The following is a 23,098-nucleotide window of genomic DNA, read 5'->3' as shown; positions in this document are numbered from 1 at the left end:
GGCCGGCCACACCCAAGGAGAAAAAGAGAGGAGAAAAATAATAGAGTCGTTAGCCATGAAGGCACCTCTACCTCCTCTTTTATATTCCTTGGTCTTGCCAAATAAGGAAATTTCATTAAAAACTTCCTTAATTCTTTTGCCATGAAAAGGAAAAATATATTTAAATAAAAACAATTTTCCTTTTCATTATTACATGGCCGGCCACTTATTTCCCCAAAACAAGGAGAGTTTTAATTAAAACAAAAATTAAAACTTCCTAATTTGTTTCCGGAAATTTATAAAAAATTTCTCCAATAATTTTTTCCTTCATGGTGGGTTATAAAAGGAAATTTTATAAATTAAAATCTTTCTTTTAAACATGTGGATAATTTCCAAAAAGGAAAGTTATCTCTAAAAATTAAAATCTCTTTTCAATCTACAAAAAAGGAAAGATATCAAATCTTTTCTTAATCTTTTGTAGAAACTAATAAAAGAGAATATTTAATTTTTGAAACTCCCTTCTAAATTATGATCGTGGTTAAAAAGGAAAGTTTCCTCAAAATTAAAATCTCCTTTCAATCTACAAATAAGGAAAGATTTCAAATCTTTTCTTAATCTTTTGTAGAAAGCTATAAAAGAAAAGATTTAAATTTTAAACTCTCTTTTAAAACCATGATATCCACATAAGAAATAATTTTAATAAAAATCCTTTTTAATATTCTAGTGGAAGCTACCTAAGCTTGGGACCCAAGTTTTGGCCGGCCACCAACTTGGCTCATCCACTTGGTCTTGGCCGGCCCTAGCTTGGGTTCCAAGCTAGCTTGGCCGACCCTATTAGCATGGGTAAGAAGGTGGATATATGGTGGGTATAAATCTCTATATACAAGAGGCTACGATAGGGACCGAGAGGAGAAATTGGTTTTAGTCTCCCGATGAAATTAAGCTTCCCGTGTTCGCCCCGAACACACAACTTAACTTCATCAATAATAATTCATACCACTAAAGAATTATTATAGAACTACCGCACCAATCCCAAATTACATTTTGGGCTCCTTCTTATTATGAGTGTGTTAGTCTCCTTGTGTTTAAGATGTCAAATGTCCACTAATTAAATGAGTTACTAACAACTCACTTAATTAATATCTTTGTCCAAGAGTAGTACTACTCAACGTTATCGTCATGTCGGAATATGTGCACCTGCAGGGTTTAACATGACAATCCTTATGAGCTCCTCTTTGGGACATTATCAACCAAGATCACTAGGACACAGTTTCCTTCTATAATCAACAACACACACTATAAGTGATATCATTTCCCAACTTATCAGGCTTATTGATTTATCGAACTAAATCTCACCCATTGATAAATTAAAGAAATAAATATCAAATATATGTGCTTGTTATTATATTAGGATTAAGAGCACACACTTCCATAATAACTGAGGTCTTTGTTCCTTTATAAAGTCAGTATAAAAAGAAACGACCTCTAATGGTCCTACTCAATACACTCTAAGTGTTCTAGTGTAATTATATAGTTAAGATAAACTAATACCTAATTACACTACGACCTTGCAATGATTTTTTCCTTTCCATCTTGGTGGTGAGCTACTGTTTATAATTTATAAGGTGCTGATAACATGATCCTCTGTGTGTGACACCACACACCATGTTATCTACAATATAAATTAATTGAACAACTACATTTATCATAAATGTAGACATTTGACCAATGTGATTCTTATTTCTAGATAAATGTTTATACCAAAAGCTAGGCTTTTAGTATACACTCTAACAATCATATGCATACACACACATCACAGTAAATAAAAGCAATAAATATGGAAATTATTTTCCAACTATTATGGTCTTTTTCTATTACTGTCCTCCATGTGCTCCAACCCTAGTGCTGCCATCTTTAGCGACTGCCATCGGGTCAAGTCATCGCATCCATCTTGCTTCTTATTCCGCTGCGCCTCTGGTGCTCCAAAAGTACCACGCCTCACAAGAATACGATCCGCGACAAAAATAGAATTTTATATATATCGATCCTATATTCCACGAGGTAATGTACATGTAATCTAGATCCAAAATAAAATTCTAAAATCCTAGGGCTAATACAGCTCCCGCTGTATTAGTTACATACAATCATGCACACACAAAATATTGCCCTTAACATGTCCAAGGGTCCAATCACACACAACATCTATAAGCCATAATAGTTGGAGCCTGTAACCACAAAGTTAGCACATCCTACTATTATCCTGCCTAAATTATGTATGACATGTGCATAACCTAATTTTAAAACCAAACACACAGAGGCAAACCCTAGCTCTGAAACCAATTGTTGGTTTGTCCTAGGAAAATGTACCGGTTCCACTGTACAAAATTTTTTTGTACAAGTGTCGAACCTTTCCTTAAATAACCTATTGTGTTCTTTAGAAATTAAATTAGGAATCGTAGATGGAACTTAACATCATTGATTCCAAATTTAACTTATCTGTTCTTAATGGTTTAGATTTGAATCACAAGCGGAACTTAACACTATTGATTCAAATCCACCTATGTTATTAATTTCATTAAATATTAATTTTCAAAATTGGCTTCAAGGACTGCATGGTGAGGCACATGGCCTTCTTGGATATGGGAGCAACCACCACCGCCTAGAAAAAGCCTTTTAAGGAAAGCTAATATTTAATTTCCTTAAATAACTCTAGGTTAACCAAAAAGAACAATCGAATCACAAATTTGAAAAACAAAACAAAAACACATCTTCGAAACAAATCCGAAAATCTAGAATCTAATGTCTCTTGTGTTTAGAATTCATACAAAAGAAATATAACTAGTATGATGCGGAAATTAATTACTAATTATACCTTCCTTTTTGTATGCAACGACCTCTTGATCTTCTACCGTATTCCTCTTCTTATCCCGGACGTTGAGTGGGCAACGAGCTACCGAGATGAGAATCCACCTAAGCCACCTTCTTCTCCAAACATGATTCGGCCACCACAAATATTCCATGAATAGATGTGATTCGGCCACCACCACCAAGCTCCAAGAGATGCTTCCTTTCTCTCCTTCTTTTCCATGCTAAAATCATGCCATCTTCAAGCTCCATGAGATTACAAGGTCCGGCAAATGAAGAAGAAAGAAAAGGAAGAAGGAAAAATAATAGAGCCGGCCACCGTCAAGGAAGAAAAGAGAGGAAGAAAAATAATAAAGTCATTAGCCATGAAGGCACCTCTACCTCTTCTTTTATATTCCTTTGTCTTGGCAAATAAGGAAATTTAACTAAAAACTTCCTTAATTCTTTTGCCATGAAAAAGAAAATTTTATTTAATTAAAAACAATTTTCCTTTTCATTATTACATGGTCGGCCACTTATTTCCCCAAAACAATGAGAGTTTTAATTAAAATAAAAATTAAAACTTCCTAATTTGTCTCCGGAAATTTATAAAAAATTTCTCCAATAATTTTTCCCTTCATGGGGGGTTATAAAAAGAAAATTTTATAAATTAAAATCTTTCTTTTAAACATGTGGATAATTTCAAAAAAGAAAAGTTATCTCTAAAAATTAAAATCTCTTTTCAATCTACAAATAAGGAAAGATATCAAATCTTTTCTTAATCTTTTGTAGAAACTAATAAAAGAGAATATTTAATTTTTAAAACTCTCTTTTAAATTATGATCATGGTTAAAAAGGAAAGTTTTCTTAAAATTAAAATCTCCTTTCAATCTACAAATAAGGAAAGATTTCAAATCTTTTCTTAATCTTTTGTAGAAAGCTATAAAAGAAAAGATTTAAATTTTAAACTCTCTATTAAACCATGATATACACATAAGAAATAATTTTAATAAAAATCCTTTTTAATATTTTAGTGGTCGGCCACCTAAGCTTGGGACCCAAGCTTTGGCCGGCCACCAACTTGGCTAATCCACTTGGTCTTGGCCGGCCCTAGCTTGGGTTCCAAGCTAGCTTGGATGACCCCATTAGGATGGGTAAAAAGGTGGGTATGCGGTGGGTATAAATCTCTATATACAAGAGGCTACGATAGGGACCGAGAGGAGGAATTGGTTTTGGTCTCCCGATGAAATTAAGCATTCCGTGTTCGCCCCGAACAAATAACTTAATTTCATCAATAATAATTCATTCCACTAAAGAACTATTATTGAACTACCGCACCAATCCCAAATTACATTTTTGGCTTCTTATTATGAGTGTGTTAGTCTCCCTGTGTTTAAGATGTCGAATGTCCACTAATTAAGTGAGTTACTGACAACTCATTTAATTAATATCTTAGTCTAAGAGTAGTACCACTCAACCTTATCATCATGTCGGACTAAGTCCACCTGCAGGGTTTAAGATGACAATCTTTATGAGCTCCTCTTGGGGACATTATCAACCTAGATTACTAGGACACAGTTTCCTTCTATAATCAACAACACACACTATAAGTAATATCATTTTCCAACTTATCAGGCTTATTGATTTATCGATCTAAATCTCACTCATTGATAAGTCAAAGAAATAAATACTTAATATATGTGTTTGTTATTATATTAGGATTAAGAGCACACACTTCCATAATAACTAAGGTCTAGTTCTTTTATAAAGTCATTACAAAAAGAACTTACCTAAAATGGTCCTACTCAATACACTTGGAGTGTATTAGTGTAATTTATTAGTTAAGATAAGCTAATACTTAATTACACTACAACTACTTCAACGGTTTGTTCCTTTCCATTTTAGTCGTGAGCTGTTGTTTATAATTTATAAGGTACTGATAACATGATCCTCTGTGTGTGACACCACACACCATGTTATCTACAGTATAAATTAATTGAACAATTACATTTATCATAAATGTAAACATTTGACCAATGTAATTCTTATTTCTAGATAAATGTTTATACATCCTAACACCAATATTGATCAAGATTACATAATTGACAAAATATAGCCTAGTGCTAGCTGGGATAACAAACTTAGAAGGGTACAGACAGGCATTACCCAAGGATCCTCATGTGAGGTAATGATAATTGATCAAACCTAGTTAAGTTCATCCTCGACCGATACAAGGAACAATGTTATATTAAGCTATCTATGATATAGCAAAAACAGGAGAGGCAAGTAGGAACGATAGAAACACTTTGAAAGGAATTGTGAAACAGGATAGAAGTAAATATTTCAAATAAAGTAGTCCATGAAGATATTTGCAGTATGTGATTGTATAACAGGTGTTATATATTTGGCGGGAAATGTGTTTTTAGACTATTTTACAGGTACTAGACGACAAAGAAGGTACATCTGGGGTACAAAAAAGATTCCTTAAAAAGTCATTTACCACAAGTACGCAGCTTACGTCATCTCATAACAAACTCTAAACAAACCGGGGTCCACTTCATGACTACGGAGGTTATATGAAGTAGTATAAAAAGGGGAATCCTCTCCGTTGGCAAGGTAAGTTCACATCACTGCGTACACCTATAACCCTAACATCCAATTACTGTTCTTCTTCTTCTTATTCCTTCCTTCCACAAAAGGAGAGATCACTAACTTGAGCGTCGGAGGGCCTAGCCAGGGATTCCCACCCCGGTCTTAGGTCACTAACGATAGTGTTGGTTGGTCTCTTGTGCGCAGGAAGCCTTGGAAGCTTCGGATCCAGGTTCTTTTCGGTTGGATCTCTCTCATCATCGGATCTTCGCATAAGGAGGGCATTTGGTGATTATATTCTTCCCAATCCGCTTTGGGTTTCTCGGATCGGTGATCCGTAGTCATTACCGGCGGTAGGTTTTTTCTCTTGGCTCTCCATCTTGTCAAGCTTCTCAGACAGGATCAAATTTGGCATCATCTGTGGGAACCTCACCTGAATCTGAGACTACAAGATGGAAGAGGCTAGAAAATCAAACCTACTTACCATTAGTCATAAAGATCTGGATTTCCTCTTTAATTCTCATGTCCAAAAATCCTTGCAACAACAACAACAACAACTTCAAGCTCATATTGGAGCTACTCTGCCAACAGCTCATAATCCAGCGATTTCAACTACTGAGCACAGGAAAGGAAAGGAGCCGGAAGAGGAAGAACATGCATATTTTCCTCCAGCTACAGTTTCTCCGACACGACGTCCGCGAGCATTTCTTCGTACTCCCATGGAACATGGGGGACGAAGGCCTGCGTTTCAAGAATCCTCTGGCGAAGCACCAGACAGAGAAAGGCGTAAGATTAAAATGATAACTAGTGATAGCTCACCAGAAAAAATCATCTCTCCCTTCTCTCAAAGCGTACTGGAAGATCCGCTTCCTAAGCGGTATCAAAATCTTCAGATCGGTGAATACACTGGGACTACAGATTCAGAGGATCATTTATTAAAATTTGAGAATGTAGCATTGTTGCAACATTCTCTGACAGAGTGAAATGTCGAATGTTTCTTACTACACTTGGAGGAGCTGCACAACGCTGGTTCAAGAGATTGCCAGAAAAATCTATCCGAAAATTTAAAGATTTCAAGAAAGTTTTTCTACATCACTTCTCTAGTAACAAGAGGTATCATAAGACTCCTTGGAGTCTATTCTCAATTAAGCAAGCAACCAAAGATTCCATCCGTGCTTACATCAAAAGGTTTAATCAGGTAGCTATCGATGTGCCCAATGCAACTACTGAAATCTTAGTAAGCGCTTTCTCTTAGGGTTTAAATGATAAAGATTTCTTTAAAGACCTAGTGAGAAATTCTCCTGTTAATTTTGATTCCTTGATTGAGCGTGCTACTGAATTTATTAATTTGGAAGAAGCTCAAGCCACCCGCAGAAAGGAGGGCATTACTTCTTCTCCTACCCTGGTTAAAGAGAAAGTTCCTGCCCCTGTTCCTCCACCAAGAGGGCCTCGAGTGACTCATCCACCTCACCGTAAGCCAGAATATCATCCACAGGCAGTACAACACGTAGAGATTTAGCTAGAGGCATCGAGAAGATGGTGCACTTATCATAAAACTAGCAGTCATCATACTGAAGACTATTTTATTTTAAGAAATAAATGAGCAAATAGGGAGCACTACAAAAGGGAAAATTATTATCGGCAGCAGTACCCGAGATAGCAAAGTTCGCTCAAATTGGAATATCGTCCAGTCGAGCTTCGGCAGGATGCATTGCCTACCCCGGCCAGTACAAGCCAGGTGTCGAAAAAGGATCCTTCTGAAGCCATGACAACCCAACAAAAAGAAAACAGGAATAATGCCGCTCAGGGTAATATCAATATGATTGCAGGCGGGCCCACTGATGGGGATTCTAATCGGGCCAGGAAAGCACACGTCCAAAGACTGGAGATTCATGTTGTGGGGTGCAGTATGGAATGAGCAACTGGTCCTGAGATAAGTTTTGGACATAGAGATCTTGAGGGGGTAGAAATATCCCATGATGATGCCCTAATAATCAAAGTCGTGATAGCCAACTATGCTATTTCCCGTACCTTCATAGACACGAGCAATTCTGTCAATATTATATTTAAGAAGGCTTTCGATCAATTACAGATTGACCCGAGTGAACTCCAATAGATGGTAACTCCTCTATATGGATTCATGGGCAACTAAGTACAACCACTTGGTCAAATAAAGTTGGCCATATCTCTGGGGGAGGAGCCTCTGATGAGAACAAGGAGATCTTATTTCATGGTGGTGGACGTCCCGTCCTCTTATAATGTGATACTGGGTCGACCAGCCCTAAACGAGTTTAGGGCGGTCATTTCTACTTTTTGTCAAAAAATTAAATTTCTTGTTGATGACCAGGTCGGGGAAGTGCGAGGCGATCAGAAAACAACTCGAAAATGTTATGTAGAGATCGTCCGGACTGAAGCTAACGTTGCCCGAAAGATTCAAAGAATGGAAGTCAATGCCATTCAGGAAAAGCAGCCTATTCTGGTTTATGAAGAAAAGGAAGAAGTTCAGATCCAGATCGGTCGATCCGAAGCTACTACATATATTGCGGCTGATCTTGAGCCTATTCTGAAAGCTGAACTGGTGCAATGCTTGAAGAAGAATAATGATGTGTTTGCTTGGACACCCAAAGAAGTCTCGGGCGTTTCTCCTACAGCCATGGAGCATTCTTTGCATGTCTTCCCAGATGCTCAGCCGGTCATGCAAAGAAAAAGGAATTTTAGCGCGGAGCATAATCAAATCATCAAGGAAGAAATAACTAAACTCATGGAGGCTGGTTACATCAGGGAGGTATAATTTCCTAGCTGGCTAGCTAATGTGGTTCTGGTCTTTAAGCCAGGAAATAAATGGCGAGTATGCATTGATTTCCAGGATCTCAACAAGGCTTGTCCAAAAAAGTATTATCCGTTACCAAGGATCGATCAACTAGTAGACTCCACTGTGGGGTGCGAATACATCTCTATGCTAGATGCTTATTAGGGTTATCATTAGGTCCCCTTGGCTAAGGAGGATCAAGAAAAGGTTAGTTTTATAACATCTGAAGGAACTTATTGTTATAATGTTATGCCCTTCGGACTAAAAAATGCAGGAGAAACTTATTAGAGGCTTATGAATAAGGTCTTCCAGAAGCAGATTGGAAGAAATATGGAAGTATATGTTGATGATATCTTAATTAAGTCTCTTCAATCTGTTGATCTGTGTAGGGATGTAGAGGAGACCTGCCAGACGTTGAGACAATATGGGCTCAAGTTGAATCCGAGCAAATGTTTATTCGGAGCAAAAAGGGGAAAATTCCTGGGGTATATGGTGTCCGAGTGAGGAATAGAGGCCAACCCGAGCAAAGTCAAGGCACTTCAGAACATGGAGCCTCCGCGCAACATGAGAGAAGCTCAAAGACTTACTGGCCAGATTATAGCCTTATCTAGGTTCATTTCCAGATCGGTTGATCGTAGCTTCCTCTTATTTAAAATACTCCAGAAGGCAAACAAATTTCAGTGGAACGAGGAATCTGATAAGGACTTTCAAGTGTTAAAAGATTGCTTGTCCACTCTTCTTGTATTAGCTAAGCCTATAGTAGGAGAGACCCTCTGGGTATATTTGTTAGCTAATGAAAATGTTGTAGGCTCTGTATTAGTTAGGCAAGAGAGAAAGGAACAACAACCTATATATTTCTCTAGCCATTTATTAAAAGGAACTGAGTGTAGATACACTACACTTGAAAAGTTGGCTTACGCATTAGTATTGACTGCTCGGAGGTTGCGCCCGTATTTCTTAGCACATGAAATTGTTGTATTGACCAACAGTACCCTCGGATGGGTGCTACTCAACCCAGAAGCATCCAACCGGCTGATCAAATGGATGACTAAACTTGGTGAATATGACATATAGTATCAACCTCGCTCGGCCATCAAGGCACAAGCTCTAGCAAATTTCATTATAGAAGTTCAAGGCCCTGAGGAGGAAAATAGTTGGAAAGTTTATGTAGATGGCTCCTCAACCAGACAAGGTAGCGGAATTGGTATTCTTCTTATATCTCCAAGAGAAGATAGACTCCAACTCTCTATCAGAATGAATTATAGAGCTATTAACAATGAGGCAGAATATGAAGCCTTGATAGCTGGATTATAAGCCGCTCGGCATATAGGAGCGGCTCGAGTCCTCATCTATTCTGATTCTCAATTAGCATCCCAACAACTATCTGGTAATTTTGAAATTAATAATGACAGGCTCAAGTTATATGTTGAGGCATTTGATAGGTTGAAGTCCTAGTTCCAAGAAGTAAATATACAAAAGGTTCCTCGATCTGAAAATCAGGTAGCAGATGAATTGGCTAAGCTGTCCTCCGCTATAACACCATGGAATTTTGATCGGCCAGAAGAACAAACTCTTTTAATATCTTGTATCGAAAGACAAGCTGATGCAGAAATACAAGGCGATTGGGGGGCCCAAATCATATTATATCTACAGTAGGGTATTCTTCCTAGTAATGCAGAACAAGCAAGGATATTTATGAAAAGAGTTGCTCAGTACACAATGATAGGAGAACAGTTATATAAAAGAGCTTTTTCTGTTAGCTAGAGCCCTAGAGCCAATCATTTGATGATTGTATTTTGGACTTGTTATATCATATTCTATATAAATAAAAGGCATTTGTTTTGGTTATTATACTTACTTGTATTTGTGCCAAATAAACTAAGTATAATAGCGTCCTTGAGTAGAAGGTTCTCACCTATATCAATCGGTTAGTTGAACCGATAGTGAGATGATATAGGGAACACTACTCTTAATCATTCCTAGTCGAGTATTAACATTCAGGGACAATGTTAATGCAACAAGATTAGCATGTAGGTTAACTCGATGACTTGATCTCACAAGTCATGGATATAGAGATATCAAGTTGACACATGGGTATGTATTAGAGAATGTATACTGAATGACCCGCCATGAGAAAGTATCATGGATCGTTATATGAGTGTCATATACTTTCTCATGTGGCTATTAGTATGACTACTAGTCCTTAGACCTGAAGTCACCATGGATCCCTACATAAGGAGTTATGTACTTTGGTTTCGTCAAACGTCACACGTAACTGGGTGGACTATAAAGGCGATTACTGGGTATGTAATGAATTATACAGAGGGATGTGAGTGATGTAGATGGGATCTATCCCTCCTATATGATGGGAGTGACATCGATATTCTTGATAGAGTGAGACCACGAAGTGTATGGCCATACCCAAATGAGTCAATATAAGATATTGAGCTCATTTGATTGAGTGAGTCTACTTGGAGTTCAAGATTTAGATTGGTCAGAGGATGACACGGTCTATGCCTCACATTGATCAATCTAGATGTCTAGGATAGAAGGACACTTGTCATATATTTTGAGGAGTCACAATTAGTAGTCACAAGGTGATGTTGGATCTCAACATTCTTGTAACTTGGGTAGCAATGATGTATTGCTAGATGCCGCTCATTGCTTATGTTTTTAAAGTAGTTTAGAAATATTGCCAACGTTACAAGAATCTATTGGGTCACACACAAAGAACAAGTGGATGGAGATTAGGTTCATATGATGAACCAATTGGATTAGGTTCATATGATGCACCAAAGATTGGATTCAAATTAGACTTATTGAGTTATACTCAATTAGATTCAATTGTTGAATGAGTCTAATTTAAATTTGATTCATTAAGTCAATTTATATTAATGAATTGAGATTCATTAAATTGAAATTGACTTGAATCAAAGGTTGGATTTGACTCAACAAGGAAGAGAATTGGTCAATTTGACTTGACCAAATGGAAGTTAAAACATCAAGTTTGACTTGATGCATTGCCACATCATGAAGGTTGACTCATCCTACATGGCATGACTAACCTTGCCACATCATCTCCACCTCATGATGTGTGCCACCTCATGGAGGTTACAACACCTCCCATTCCATTTAATGTGGCCGGCCACATTAAATGAGGGAGTTATGAGTGTGTGGTCGGCCACACTAAAGGATGAGAAGGTTTTCATTTAGTGGTATTGCTGTGTGGTAATTGTCTCATCTTCTTCCTTGCTTCTTCCTTCTCTTCTCTTGTGGTTGCCGAGAGCTTTTGATGAAAAGAGAAGGTGGTTGAGTGGGTTCCAACACAAAGGAAGGGTGAAGGTCACAAAGGAGGATACTACTTCTTGAGTGTAAGAGATTCTTTTGCATCCTCTCTTTTTCTTCCTTTCAAATCCTACCCGAGAGCCCTAGAAAGTGCTAGCACACTTGGGGTGCTCTCCTCTCCATCCTTGAGTGTTAGAGAACACATCTTGTTCGTGTGGATATCACTAGAGAGTTGTCTACGTTGACAACTTCGAGATCCGGCGTACCTAGGACTTGCGGGATTGCGAGGGCATGCATCGAAGGTATATAACTCTTATCTACTGTAGATCTGGAGTGTGAAACTCGTATTCATAGTTTTAGAAATTTTTCTTTGCACGGATCCGTTGGCTTTGGGGCTTTCGGGGTTTCCGCGACGCGAAAACGCGGTTTTCGCGGCCCGAAAAACCCAACATTTTCTAGATCTCTGCTCAAGTGTATTGGCACAGAAGATATACAATTTATTTTACAGGAAGTTCATCAAGGCTCATGTGGTAGTCATATCATAGGAAGATCCATGGCCCGCAAAATCTTACTAGCAGGATATTTCTGGCCTACTCTACACGAGGATGCCAACAAGTTGGTAAGAACTTGTATTTCTTGTCAGAAACATCAAAATATTTCGCATCATCCTACACAGTTGTTGAGAACCTCTATAGTCTCATGTCCCTTCGATCAATGGGGCATGGACATAGTACACCCATTTCCTATGGCAGCTGCACAAAGAAGGTTTTTATTGGTAGCAGTGGATTATTTTTCTAAATAGGTAGAAGCAGAACCACTTGCCCAGATTACTGAAGATGCAGTTATTAAATTTCTGTGGAAAAATATCATATGCAGATTCTATATTCCTCATAAATTAGTCTCTGATAATGGAAGACAATTTCAAGGGGATAGAATCTTAGATTGGTGCAAAAGTTATGGTATTATTCAGGCCTTCACCTCTGTAGCTTACCCGCAAAGTAATGGTCAAGCGGAAGTAACCAACAGAGAAATTATAAGGGATTTAAAAACCAAACTAGATCATGTTGGAGGTAGCTGGGTAGATGAATTACCCAGCGTTCTTTGGGCCTATCGTACTAGACCTCGAGAAGCAACCGGAATTACTCCTTTTCAATTAGTTTATGGAGGAGAAGTTATAATTCCCATCGAAGTGGGAGTAGAATCTGATAGAAAGAGACTATATGATAAAGATAATGCTGGTCGATGGCTCATGGAGCTAGACTTAATAGAAGAAACTAGAGACAAAGCTACAGCTCGACTCACCTCATATCGACAATGGATGAGGCAAAATTATAACAAAAGGGTTATCCCGAGATTTTTCCAAGTAGGAGATTTGGTATGGAAACGTGTCAAACTCATTGGGGATGTCAGTAAGTTAGCACCACAATGGGGAGGGCCTTACAAACTAGTAGAAAAACTCGTATCGGGTTCGTATTATCTCCAGGATACTAAAGGAAGAATTCTAGAGCGCCCCTGGAGTGCAAATCACTTACAACCTTACCGAACCTAACCAGATCATATCAGTCAAGAGTACACTTGAAAGAATAAATACAAATTATTTGAAACCAGTTCTCAGCAAAATAAGAACGAGAATGCTTAATGTTTATGTATTTTATTCCCTTCAGTGGATATAATGCAAGACAAGTGTCACCCGAGAAATAAATGTGGTTCAAACAGTTTGATAATCACTGGCTGAACTTTTAAAATCAATTCAAGCAGTCAACAATTGGGAACCCTGAGGAGAGGCCTACCCAATTTCCTTAAGAAAAACTCAGAAGCATTAAACCATTACAAGGTCAGTGCAAGCATTATAGATTTTTTGCATCTAAGCATAGTCGATCGGGAAATCTCATGAAGTAACTCGGACGGGTCTTCATGGGAGGAATCGGAGACTTTAAACTATCACAGAACATAGTCAATCAGGAAATCTCATGAAGTAACACGGACGGGTCTTCATTGGAGGAACCGGAGACTTTAAACTATCACAGAACATAGTCGATCGGGAAATCTCAAAAAGTAACTCGGACGGGTCTTCATGGGAGGAACCAGAGACTTTAAACTATCACTGAACATAGTCGATCGGGAAATCTCAAGAAGTAACTCGGACGGGTCTTCATGGGAGGAACCGAAGACTTTAAACTATCACAGAACATAGTCGATTGGGAAATCTCATGAAGTAACTCAGACGGGTCTTCATAGGAGGAACTGGAGACTTTAAACTATCACAGAACATAGTCGATCAGGAAATCTAATGAAGTAACTCAGACGGGTCTTCATGGAAGGAACCGGAGACTTTAAACTGTCACAGAACATAGTCGATCGGGGAATCTCATGAAATAACTCGGACGGGTCTTCATGGGAGGAACCGGAGACTTTAAACTATAAAAAATCATAGTCGATTGGGGAATCGCATGAAGTAACTCAGATGAGTCTTCATGGGAGGAACCGGAGACTTTAAACAATCACAGAACATAGTCGATCAGGAAATCTCATGAAATAACTCGGACGGGTCTTCATGGGAGGAACCGGAGACTTTAAACTATCACAGAGCCTAATCGACTAGGATTATATTGTCGACGTAAATTCAAAGTTATACAGATTTCTTCACAACAATCATTTGACATTCTATACTGAATCAGAAGCGGAGGTTCGAGGGGGATTCTATACATATATACATACGTTACATTTCCTATCTGAAGGCCCGTTTACATGGAGCTCTTTACTTAAAATCACCCAGAGTATTATACCCAGCACGGAGCTCAAGAGTCTTATAAAGTTCCTTATATGAAATCGCTCGGGATTATTCATTCTTGTGAAGTATGAAGCATACTCGGCACATGCCTATCTGAATGAAACTTAGGGAGATTATGGAAATTATTGCTGATTAAAGTTATATGATCGTGGAAGATGTCATCCGCAAAGAAGTTTATTAAGACAAGATTTAATCTCAAAAATCAGGCAAGGAATTCTTGAATAAAGTAGCACTTATACTCAATATCTAGAAACATTTCAAAAGGAGCCATTTCAGGCTAACACAAGCTGGAAAAAGAAACAGGTAAGTACCTAAACTTTCCCCCATATTGCAATCACTTAATTACAGAGTTTTCAGTTACAATTCTTTCCAGTACAAATCTTTTCATTACCATCTTTTTCAGTGCCTATCTTCTTGAATACATAGCCATACTTACCTAAAATGACTCATTAAATCTTCGGGTAGTTCTTTGTTAAGTCTGCGACGGCTTATGAATGAAGAAGGGGGTTCCTTAGGTAGATAACCACCCTCTCTCAGTTGTTGAAGAATGCGCGACACAGAATGATTTAAGGCTTCTACCATTTGACGAACATATTCCTTAGCAAATGCCAGAGATTTCAGATAAGCCAGTCGCTATTCTTCCCATCGGTTCTTTTCCTGCTCCTTATAACTTTGAAAATCAGCTTGTAGTTTAATGTTATGATTTTTTAAAGCATCTTTCTCCAATTTGAGTTGTTCCAGTTCCTTTTGGAGCAGTGACAGCTCGACATCTTGAGCCTTTCTTTGCTCTTGTTCCTGTAGGATTGCGAAATCATGAGAGGCTAGGTCTTGAGCTTGTTCAGAAAGTCAGACATTATGAAGCTTCTCTACTTTATCTAAAACAAGGCTTTTATGAGAAACATCTGAGAGAGCTTTTTCTTTTAAAGCAATTTCCAGTCGAAGACCAGAATGTAATCGGTCCACCTGTAGCTCTAAAGTTCTCCTTGCAAGCTCTTTGTCTTTCAATAATTATTGTGATTCCTATAACTCCTGCCTCAATGCCCTTAGTTGTTGATCTTGCAAGACCACTTTCTCTTGCAACTGAGTCAGGTCATCATGAGAAGGAGGTAGAGTAGCTTTCAATGTCTCTATTTGAGCTTTTAGCTTATTGTTCTCCCGGTCCCGAGCCATAAGTGGCTGGTCGATGTGAAGACTCGAGGCAAGGAACTAAACAAAATAATGATACAGTTAAAGATAGTGATAAGAAGTTAATAACATATAACCAAGAATACTTACAGCGACTGCTTGACGACTGTGGTGGTCGGCCCGATTTGAAAGACTAATGCCCCTTAGTTGTTCTTGGCCCTATAGCCATGATTCAGCCAATAGGCCTTGTAGTTGTAGGGAGCCATAACTAGGTGGATCAGAGGCTTGTCCCATTTGGGAAGATAGACCCACAGCTTGTTTGAATAAAGGCAGGGGAACGGAGGAAGAAGGAGGTAGGGAGGAAGAAGACGCAATAGAAAGGAAAGAAGTAGTAGAAACAAGAGCAGCAGAAGAAGAACTAGATGGGATGGAAGGTGGCAATGCAAGGGATACTGACTCAGTCGTGGAAACGCGAATTGCTGAGGGCCTGACACTAGGAGAAGATCTTCGGCAAGGTGTTCGCTTTGCCCGTGGTCCAGAAGCCAAAGGAGGCAAGGACAATGCAAGAGCTGGAGAAGACATATAAGGGATAATGGCCATCTTAGAAGCAGAAGCAGAAGCAGAAGGAGCTGAAATAATAGCACAAGAAGAGGGAATGAGTAGACCAGGTCTCATCATCCTAAGAGTAGGATTAGAGATAATATGGGTAGGAGACATCGGTGTCTTACCTCTCTCAAGAGAAATAGGCGCCGGAACAAGAGGAGCTTGCACAAAAGTACCAAAAAGATCACCAAAGGAAGCATCCTCAGTAAGCTTTGGCTTTTTTATTAAGGCAATGAAAGGTTGTTCTTCTTCCTCTTCCATGGCTACAACAGTTTCTGCTTGTTGTTCTTCTTTAGACAGCAGGCCTAGTGTAGAGGAGTGAGGATTAGCTCGGCAAGTTTGTAGCCACTCTTTTCCGAGATTATTCACAAAAGACTTAGTCATAGTAGGGTTCTTGTACATTAAAGCGGGAAGAAGAGCATCGGTTGAAACACAGGAATTAAGCATCATTATAAAAGAGATATACCAATCAGTAAACGTAGGGTGAAAATGTTTATACATACCGAAAGAGCCATCCAAGGGAGTGTCAATATTGCTTATTCTAAAAGGAAACATCAAACCCTCCACAATTAAATGTGGCAAGCTGAATTTTGCTCCCCTCAGTTTAGATAAAGCAAAGGCAACAGAGGGATCATTGAGGAGATTATGGGTACTAGGAACCGGAGGTAGATCGTATATCCATTGGATAGGAAAAGGAGGGGGAGAAGAGAGACGCATAAAGAAAAATTTGTGATACCATTCCCCTTGAGGAGGAATTCGGTTGAACAAAATGGCCTTAGGACAAGATTGGAATTTGAAGACACCAATATCTACTTGACGAGGAACAAAGAAGTGATGAAAAATACGAGGGGATAAAGGAAAATCTAACAGTTTAGACACCCCGACAAAACCCATAAGGATGGAGAAAGACTGAGGGACAAACTGATTAAGCGGAATGTTAAAGTAAAGGCTAACAGCAGGAAAAAAGGGGTGAAGAGGGAATCAAAAACCTTGCAGGACCTGGTCCCGGAAGATAGATATACACCCTAAAGGAGGAAGATGTGGACTATCCTGAGGAGTAGGTCAAACTATATAGAAAGGAAAACCATAAGTCGCCTTTAAATCTGTTAGGACCAAAAGTAGCTAGAGGGGGGGGGGGGTGAATAGCTCGTCGCGTGCCCGTTGTTCGGCGTTGCTTGTTTCTTCGAAGATGTGCAGCGGAAAATACAGAAACAAATCACACAACGCTAACACGGTTGGTTTACTTGGTATCCACCTCACAAGAGGTCACTAGTCCAAGGATCCACACCAACACACACACCCTCCACTAATGAAACTCTCCTTTATGGTAACTACCAAGGGCGGAGAAGCCCTACAAGACTCAATACAAGAAGAAGAAAGGGTAGTAAAGAAATACAAGCTTACAAGCTTACAATGAGTGCACAAACCCTAACCCTAGTTTCTTCTTCTTGCTTTGATCCGCCTCTTGACTTGGAAGAGCCTCCAAGAACCTTCAAGAACTGGCGATCTCGAGCTTGAGAAGAGCTGTGAAGAAGCTGGTGAAGATCTGAGATGACTCGGTGAAAAAGTGCCGAAGACAACGCTCGCCTGCGGCTCAAATACGACTCAACGGTCGGATCCCGATCGATTCGATTATTCCCAATCGATCGGGGAGGATTTGGATCGATCCACGGATCGATCCAGAGCGCCTCTGTGCTCTGGAGAAACGCCTGGATCGATCCACGGATCGATCCAGCGCTTATCGCGTGAAACAGCAGAATCCCAATCGATCCACTGATCGATTGGGACCTCTGGATCGATCCATTGATCGATCCAGAGGCTTTTTGTTCGCTGGGAAAGGTCTGGAGCGATCCACTGATCGATCCAGATCCTGGATCGATCCACGGATCGATCCAGCACTTGGTTTTTACCCAAAGCCAAGTCCCAAACCTCCCAAACCAACATCTGGTCAACCTTAACCTGTTGGTCCATCATGCCCAGCATCTAGTCACTCCCTTGACCTGCTAGGACTCCCTCACCAAGTGTCCGGTCAATCCCTTTGACCCACTTGGACTTTTCTTTCATGCCAAGTATCTGGTCACTCTCTTGACCTACTTGGACTTTCACCTAGCTTCACTCACTAGGGTTTTCAATCTTCCTAGCTTCACTCACTAGGACTTTCACCTGGCTTCACTCACCAGGATTTCCATCTGCCTAGCTTCACTCACTAGGACTTTCACCTGGCTTCACTCACCAGAATTTCCATCTGCCTAGCTTCACTCACTAGGACTTTCACCTGGCTTCACTCACCAGGGTTTCCTTCCAGTCAAGTATACCTACTTGACTCTTCTTCATTCACACTGATCAGTCCCTGATCAGAATCTCCCCATATGAACAACTGCACCTGCATTGTCCATGTGTCTACATGTATTGTCAAACATCGAAACTATGACCAAGACTCAAGCTTGGTCAAACCAGTCAACCTTGACCTAAGGGATATTGCACCAACAAAATCCACCTCCTCTGTCTCCGTAAGGTCAGAAGCACACGAAAGGAACCACGCAGGAGAGGAAGTAGCCATGGTGGAACAGTATAAGGAAGACAAATCGAGGGAGACGAAGAGAAAAGTTGGAAAGCGGAAGAGAACTTCTTAAAACCCTTGTTTTCCTTCCGGTCCTGTGCTAAAACCCCCAAATAAAGATAGAAGAAGAAATAGGAAAAGGAAAAATACTCGGAATTCCAATCGTCACAAATAGGTAATGATGTTAAAGGATAAAATCAAAATTCCAAAAAGGAAGATGAATCCCAAGGAAGAGATATTAAGTTGAGTAATCTTCCTTGGAAAATGCGACTAAGTTTCCCTAGATATAATTTTAGTTCTTAAGAGAGCCCGACGAATATGAGAAAAATCGGTCAGGTATTATAAGTTCAGATTATTTGTTTAGTAAAACAACAAACCCAAATGGGCATAATAGACCGGGCAAAAGTGGGGTGTAAGGCATTAATCGATAGACAGGACTTGGTTAGAAGATACCGGACGAGATTCATAAATATGAATATGAATCGACTGGTCATAGTTGTTCGGTCGATATAAATACTATTCTAATATGTCAATAAGAGGTTTATGATGGTAAGTCAGGTGGCCTCCACCACATGAAATTTGGTTAAGTACAATACATAAGATGTTATGCATAAAAATAAGTATAAATTAATTGAGTATAACAAATCTACCAATATCGAAAATACTGCAATAGGGCTGCACTAAATCGAACGGGACATAACTAGCTGTACAATATCAGACGATATTTGTCAGCATTGATATACACCGGCCGGTCACGATAATAGCGGTCGAAATAAAGAATATTATAAAAGGTTGGACGAAGTTTTATGGTGGCCAGCCAAGCGACATTCAATATATTTAAACAAAACAAACAATCGTCATGAGGAAGAATAGGTTTGACAATGAAAGAGGAAGGATCAACTTTACATAAGTTCACTAGATTGTCATCACAGAGTCCTGGTCACCCTTACAAGGATTTGAATTTAAGTAAGACAATCATTCCAAGGTCAGCTGAGGAAATAGATCACGAGGCCTGTTATCTATAAGTTTGCGACGATCTAGAAAGTTGGGAGGGGGATCGCGAGCTAAGAAGTTTTCCTCTCGTAATTGTCGCACCGCCCCTTCAGCTCCCGTAGTGAAGGCTGCTAGGATCGACTTCACAATCGGCCTGTTGAACTCAGTAGATTCAATCATGATAGTAGCTCTTTCCTTGTAGCGAGTGTCTTCGTTAGCCTTGTAGACAACCAAAGCCATCTGGGAAGTCTTCAGTTTGGCTTCTTTAATAGAGACCTCGGTTTTAACTGAATTTAAGGAAGTATTTAAAGAAGTTATTTCGTCATCCTTCAGCCGCAAGGCCTTAAGTTTTTCATCCAATGTCGATTCATAGTCAGCCTTTAACTTGCCAAGCTCAGCTGTCCGTTTCTCCAAATTGGAAGCTAATTCTTGGTTAAGATCCGTAGCTGATTTGAACTATGTCTGGAGACTTTCAATTTGGACTTCAAGTTGTTTCTTGGAGGCAGCGGAAAATATGGCAGAAGATAACTCAGTAACTTGTTGTTTCAGCTTGTCGTTCTCGGATCTCAGCTTCTTGTTCTCGTTGTGTAAATTGTGCATTAGCTGAGACAAGCCCATATTTTCTATCCATCGCTAGAGATATAATAAAGGGTTTTGACATAGTCACCGATGAATAATAAATAGACGTTAATAAACATACCTAATTCTCACTATGGGAAAAACGATCAATTGTTTCAGAAGTGGTAAGTTCTTCAAAAATAGGACAAACTTTCTCCCAAGTATTAGCAAAAGAACCTCCTAACAATATGGGGAGGACGGGAATGGTGGAAGAACTCGAGGAGAAAGAGGAAGTAGGAACAGAACGAGGAACAAAAACTAAATACGAATAGGGTGAGGAAGGTAAGGATCCAATTTCGGGAATAGACAATGGAAAGGTGAAAAAAACATCACCAGGGGCACTAATGCTGGAAGAGGGTGCTGCATAAAAGGTGAGAGAAGGATAGAGCTCAGCCAAAGTAGGTTCATCAGAAGGAAGGTCAGCAGAAACAAAACCTTCTGAAATAAGCTCATCGGCAGGAAGGACAAGTCTCCTTTAGGGATGAGGAGTCCTAGTAAGTTTTCGCCCCGGACGTTTGTCAGTAGCAACTTCAACTATCGATTTACTGGAGCTTCCAGGAGACGTGAGTTCAATGATAGGAAGAGGGGTGGCTGATGAGGTAGCAGCAGGCACTGGTGAAGTAACGGTGGGCAAAGAAACAACGGGGATTTCTGCGGGGAGACCTTCGGGAGCCTCAGGAACCACCGGAGAGCTGGGTACCTCAGCTAAAGGAGTCGGATCTTCGATGGGAGTCGGCGGAGTGATGGCAGCAAGAAGCTCTTTTTCTTTGGCGCGAATTACGTCCTCCTCCAAACGCAGTTCTTCATCGATCAAAGCGGAATAAAAGTTTTCCACTACATAGAAAAGAAAAATGTTTTAGTTAGTTAAAATCAACGAGAAAGAAACAAGATTTTACCTAAAGAGCCTTGTGTATTAGGCTTAACGGGGCTTAGGCCGAATAAGTATAGAAGATCGACTCTCAGCCACTTGGGGATAGAAAGCCGACGACATTGATGGATCGAAAGTGCTAGAGGGGGGGGGGTGAATAGCGCTCGTGGCTATTTTATCGATTTAAAACACAGAGTAGAAACGCAGCGAAAAGTAAATGCAAACACAAAAGACGCAGGTGTTTTACTTCGTTCGGAGCCTATCTCGACTCCTACTCGAAAGCCCGCGGTCCTTGACCGCTTTCGGTGGGAAACAACTATAAATCAGGAATTATTACAAGCTAGAAGCAATTACAGTTAAGTGAAAATAAGAAAGTTATACCAACGAACAAGAAAGTAGACGAGCTTTGGAGTTTCAGTTCGTTGTAGCAGCAGAGCGTTGTTGAAGCTTATGGAGCACACAAGAGCACAACACTTCTGTTCGGAATTCGATGATTTGAGTTGCACCTCGAGGCCTCTTTTTATAGCTCTGCAAGGTCTGATCCAGATCCCCAAGTCTCGGGATCAAATTTGACCCGAAGCGGATCGGTCGACCGATCCTCATGTTCGGTCGACCGATCAGATGATCTCCACCGCATCTGATCCATCGATCCATCACTCCGCTTCGATCTGGTCAAATACTATCCCTGGGTTCGGTCGACCGATCCCATGGTCCGGTCGACCGATCAGTCTCCTCTGACCAGCACACCTCGGCTTGATCCAGTCGACACCTATCCCAGGTTCGGTCCACCGATCCTGAGGTCCGGTCGACCGATCCCTGGTCGAACCCGGTCCAACTTCTGGAGATCTGATTTGGTAGCTTGGAGGTTCGGTCGACAGATCCCAAGGTTCGGTCGACCGATCCTGGTCAGTCCTAACCCTGCACAAAAAGATTAGTTTCCTGCAAAACAGAGTTAGAACACAAAAGATAGTATATATAAACAAATTTGACAGTCATCAGAATGTCCGGGTCTGACTTCGGGTTTTCGACCGGAAGCCCTAGGTCGACCCAACGCCTACTGTTCCCTCTACGGGGAACGCGTGCTCACCTACTCCACTCAGGAGATTTTACCTTTTGCTAGTGCGATCTTCCAGATCGACTGGACTTTTGCTCGGTGTTCGATGCCTCCGGACTTTCTTCTGGACGCCCGCTTCCCGACCCGTCCAGTCTTCCACCTGGTTCGCGACACCAGGATTTTCCACCTAGGGTTACCACCCCCTAGGACTTTTGCCTAAAGCACTCGACCCACCAAGACTTTCCGCATAGGGTTACCACTCCCTATGACCTAGGGTTACCACCCCCTAGGGTTTTTACCTTGCCTAACCACAGTTAGGACTTACCTGAAACACTCAATCAAGCATGTTAGTTCACAACACACCTTAACTTTGAATCCTTTGCCATTATCAAAACTCAGGTTCGATCGTCGGATGCTTCCCGCACCAACAATCTCCCCTTTTTTGATTATGGCAACCCAAATTCAAAGTTAAGTAAAATAACTTATATTAACAAATTTTAAGTGAGCAAGCTTAAGTATATATATTCAAATAAAAGCACAACTTATGCTAACACTTGAACTTTGTGAAGCTCCCCTTAATATAGTGCTTCCTTTTACTTTTGAATTTCCTACTCTCCCCCTTAATAAAAGCAACACTTTTTTACTTTTGATTTTGAATTTCCTACTCTCCCCCATTGCTAGCAAGTTTTAAGTTTTTAGAAAAAAATAGATTTATTCTTTGAAAGAGAAAATGTCTGTGTAACACTTAGCTTATCATAAAATTTTACTGAAAAATTATTCTTTTTACTTAGCAAAAATTTTTTAAAAGTCATAAGTTAAATTATGCAAGTACAGAAATATGTGTTTAATAGCTTTAGCTAAGTATAGAATGAATCTAATAGGTAACGAGGCAAAAATTTATAAAGATGGCGAAGTTTGAAGGTTGATATCTGTGCCACTTAGCTAAGCCTTTTGCAAACATTAAATTTTGAAAACGTAGT

Source organism: Zingiber officinale, chromosome 4B (genome assembly GCF_018446385.1).
Source record: "Zingiber officinale cultivar Zhangliang chromosome 4B, Zo_v1.1, whole genome shotgun sequence".
In the NCBI taxonomy this organism is placed as follows: Eukaryota; Viridiplantae; Streptophyta; class Magnoliopsida; order Zingiberales; family Zingiberaceae; genus Zingiber; species Zingiber officinale.
Note: the sequence above shows the minus strand (reverse complement) of the source record.